The 5,067-nt window shown below is 30.5% G+C and overlaps 1 pseudogene; it reads right to left on the bottom strand.

The window, feature by feature from the left end:
- Positions 1-3,878: 3,878 nt before the first annotated feature.
- LOC112471562 lies at positions 3,879-3,997 on the bottom strand (annotated as a pseudogene).
- Positions 3,998-5,067: the final 1,070 nt, after the last annotated feature.

The following is a 5,067-nucleotide window of genomic DNA, read 5'->3' as shown; positions in this document are numbered from 1 at the left end:
AAATGTAAATATATGGGAATTGTGTGGGAATTTTAAAATTTCACTTATAACTCAAAGAATTCACTAAGATTTCTCTCACATTGCATAAAAATGATTAAATTCCAGGTGTGCTGTGATTTTAACAACTTTTATAAAAGCACATTCTCAGTCTTCTATTTGTGGCCTACTTTTAATGACATGCCACTCTGAATGGGTCGAATCTGTCAGAACTGTTAAGAATTTTGAAATGAAAAGTCTGGCAGGAGAAAATAGATTCAATTTCTGCTGAATGGAAATATTTAGGAACACAAGAAATCAGTGTTCTTATTGTTTTTCTTGTAGATAGACGTTAGAATTTAATGAACTGTTAGATTGACTTGGATCTGTAGAAGGATTTTGATTTTCTAAATGTCTGGGACATAAATATTCTGCAAAATGTACACTAGTGAGTAAAGTTTCATGTTTGTTTACTTATATATGTTTTTGAATCCTGGCTATGTCTCTTCAACAATTTTAAGATGTTTGTGATATTAAAAACATATAAAACTGGATTATTGAAATGTACATCTGAAAGTCACACAAACACCACTTAAAAGAAGAAAAATAAATAAAATTACACTAGACATAGGATAGCATAATTATTATTACTGCATCCTAATTGGAGTTTTCAGCTTTCTGGGAGCTCAGTCATAATGAGTTATTTGGGACTTATTATGATCCTACTATATATATTAGGCACTTCTTTAAGCACATTATTTCTTTTATTTTGCCTAACCTACAACACAATCATCCTATGATGAAAATACATACTGTTGCATATTCTATTTTGCAACAAAGAAATACAGGATTTATAGCCAGATGCTCTAGTTCATATCCTGGTTTTGCTATTTACAAGCCATATAGCCTTCTCAGGATTCAATTCTTTAACTGATAAAACAGAAGTAAAAAATAACTCATTCACTTATTTATTTATTAATTCAAGCAATTAATATGTATATAATGCTAATTTATTATAAGAAATAGTTACCTCATGTATGTGTGTATGTGTGTAGATGTGAGAGAGATAAGGCAGATTCGAAATAAATGAATGTGCCGAACATACTCATCTTATAATAAAGAGGGGAATTATAAACAAGCCTATAGGTAGCTCACAGCCTAGTGTCAAAGACAGAGAGATAATTAAGTGGTTAAAGGAAGTGGTATGGATAGAGTATTAGTTTTATACTGCTTTGTAACAAATGACTATAAACATAGTGGCTTAACCAATGTACATTTACTGTCTCGTAGTTTCTATGGGTTAAGACTCCAGGCATGGTTTAGGTGGGTCTTCTTCTCAGGGTCTCATTAGGCTACAATGGAGGTGTTGGCCTGATGCTTTCTCATCTTGAGGCTCCACTTGGAACTATTTCTAAGTTCACTTGGGTTGTTAATAGAATTCATTTCCTTGTAGCTGCATGACTGAGGACCATGGATTTCTGTCGTTCGTGCCACATGGGTTTCTTCAACCTGCTGTTCACTTTGTGTCACAACCACAAGGAAAGGCTCTAGCTCTAGTTTTTGTCTTATATGACATAGTATAATAACAACAGTGACATTATATTATCTTTGCCAAATTCAGTTGGTTAGAAGCAAGTCAAGTCATAAGTCTTTCCAATCCTGGGTGGGGGGCAGGGGCAAGGGTTACTCAAAGGTATAAACAAACACTTGGAAGTAAGAATCATTGACAGCACTCTAGGTTCTATTTCTCACAAGTGTACAGAGATGAGAATAAGAAATTTGATTCCGACGTGTGTCAGAGAGAGGCTTATAACTAAGATGACAGTCTGACATTTGAGGCTTTAAAATATTTATGAAATTTCACCTTGTGAAGTAGAATGACAAGAAAGAGAGGAGAAGATATTCCTGATAAGTCTTATGAAAACTTATTGAGAGTAGGGATACTGTTTTATAGAGCTTATAGTACTCTGCTAAATAATGATGTATAAATATTCAGTAATTTATTGAAATATTTTAATCTATTGATTTCACTTATATATACATTATTGCCTTCTGTGACACTTTACATAAAGTAAAATTTACAGTTAACCACAATAAAAAGTAAAATTTAAAAAATACAACTAGTTCACTGATATCTTGGTTTAAAAGAAAAATTTTAATTTACCAATGTTGGTATATATCAGTGTCGTTTATATTTTTTACTTTATTTTTGCTTCCTAACTTGTATTATGTTGTGTCTATATTTTATGTGTCTTATTCAACTTTTAAAACTTTTTGTGTATTTGTATCTGAATCATATGAATATCTTTTTCAACTGTTTAACCCAAAGCTTTTTTTAACAATATATTTCTAATTAATACAATTCTCACTGAAGCAACTAAATGAAGAAACAAGCAACAACTTCAGCTTTAACATCAATAATGCTATGTTTGCCAGTCACTAAATCACTTTCTCTTCATGTCATAGAAACAGACAATTTGGACTTTTCTTGTCTTTGACACATAGATATGCACTCACTTTACCTAAAAGTCAAATTAATTTGGACACACGTTTAAAATTAAAGCATAAAATAGAAATAATTATTTGAGCTGTTAATATATTTTAATCAATTAGGTGGTCACGATAATATGATGCATGCTTGAAGAAACATTGTAAACCTAGATCTAGTATGATAATATACATTTGATAAGTAGAGAATTGTTAATTATGGTCTGATAAAAATATTAATAAATATAAATAATTATTTTTTCTTAATGACATAAATTCATAGTTTGCCGTAAAAACTTGTCCCCTATATATTGCAATTTAATTAGACAAATATAGAAATTCAGTTTTTTAGTAAGTAAAAGTACAAATTCTGGATTCAGGCCCTTGAATACAAACCTTTACTTCATCGTTGTGAGTTGTGTGACTTTAAGTAAATTAGTTAAACCTGCTGTTCTTCAATTTGCTTATTGTAAATTTAAGATAAAAATAATATCTATTTCATGGGGTTATTTTCAGTTTTAAATCAGTTACTATACATAAAAAAGTTTAAATAAGTGTATACTTAAAGCTTCATGAGTGCACAATAAATGTTAATGTTAGCTAGTTAGGCAGGCATGAACAACAGGAGCAAAAGCTCAGCTCTGTAACCATAGAAACCTCCCTTAAAGACCTCCATAAACACTCATTTTATGATTATGAATTACCCCAAATCCTAAGGCGCAAAGGCCATAAAAGCTGCTGGCTTAAACCAGCCACAAATGCGTGCACAGAAAGTATTATCCTAATCTGCCCATAACCTCAGCCTCATTACACCATCATTATAATATCATGCCTATGTCCGGAAGTTCATGAATCTAATTATAACAGACTGAATTCTGGGTAAGCACATGCGCAGTAGATTATATGGCAGTCAGCTATCAATCAAGATGACCTCACATGCTGATCATCTAGTACTGCCCTTTTACCCTCCCATCACCGTCCAAATATAAACAGACCTTCCCACTTCTGCAGTGTTATAGCTCTTCTGTGGTAACCTACTCCTCCCTTGGAGCATATTCTATCTTTTATCTTTTCACCTGTCAAATTCCACAGGGCTGTAGCTTTCCTTAGCACAGTCTATTTCCTTCTAAAAATGTATTTTTAATAAATCTTACTTTTTCTAAATTTCGCTGACCTGTAATTCTTTACTGCATCAACAGGGAAAAAATGAGGACCTCCTCCATGTTGCTGAGGTGACAACAGACTTGACATCAATGCAATGGTAATCTTAGTATTATTATTATTTTGTGAATTTTTTTTTTTTTTTTTAGGCAAGGCAACCCTTGGTTGACCTCACAGATTGCAAGGACTTTGTCAGTTTACAATCCCTTATTTTCTATTTATTTATTTATTATTATTATTTTTTTTAATTTTTATGCCTACAGCACCTGGTCTTCTTAGATGGTCTCTCATCTGAGTACTAACCAGGCCTGACCCTGCTTAGCTTCCGAGATCATATGGGATAGGGCTTGTTCAGCATGGCATGGCCATAGACTATTTCGTGGAATTTTGAAGATACAGAAAGCCAATATATTTTTACTTTTAGGAATATAGATCACTTCTCTTAGAAAGTTCAAAGAATTATCTAATTTTAACATTGCTAAAATATTCCTATAATAAATTAGAGGCAAATTTGGAACATGCTACTATGGATGTGATCTAAAAATCATTAAGAAACAACATACTTATCTAAGATATTTTGCAGTAATGCTTTATGGTCTCATCTTTCAACATATTTTTGAGAGATGTTTCTAAACAATATACAGTTAACTAAAATAAATATTTCTTATTAAAATATATTCACTTTATAAAACATATATATTTCATAAAATTATATATACTTTAAAAATCAAGTTAAATACATTCTAAGAATGTTTGCCTTCTTGTTTATTTGTTCATTTACTTTATTTTAGTTTTTATAGTATGTAGTCTTCTTTGCAGAACCAATAGATAGAATGGTTTATTTCTGTGTTTCCACAACAGGAGCAGTCAAATTGATTTGCACTTTCTGTTGATATTGATTAGAAAACAAACCTTTCAAATTTCAACAGTCTTTTAATCTACGAAAGTTATTTATGAAACATAAGTGATCCTTGATATTTTCAAATGTATTTATGTTTTCAATCTTGTTTTTTTTATTTATGCAGATAGCTAAATCCAGTCATAGAAAAAGTAAGATTTATATCAGTTTTATAACATTAGCTTTATATATATGTGTGTGTGTGTGTATATATATGTATATACATATATATTTACATATATATGTACATCTTTATTTGCAGAGAAAGAGATTGTATTTTTAGATGAATAAAAGTAGACTGTTAATAAATAAACAATAATGGTAAGTGCTTGTAGAACTATAGTTATAATTTTCCATAGATTTACCATATATCGCACTTAACCAATATTAAATTAGAGTGATTAATATGACTAGATGTTTTCCTATTTAATTTAGAAATTTATATAATCTTAGGAAGTTTTACTTCTTAGATTAGTAGAAATACCTAATTTATACTCTCAGATTCCTTGAATTTTTTTGTATAATTTTTTTTTTTTAGTTACAAA

The sequence above is a fragment of the Pteropus alecto genome, unplaced genomic scaffold, assembly GCF_000325575.1.
Source record: "Pteropus alecto unplaced genomic scaffold, ASM32557v1 scaffold57, whole genome shotgun sequence".
NCBI classification, from domain to species: domain Eukaryota; kingdom Metazoa; phylum Chordata; class Mammalia; order Chiroptera; family Pteropodidae; genus Pteropus; species Pteropus alecto.
This window is presented reverse-complemented; position numbering and strand designations above follow the sequence as displayed.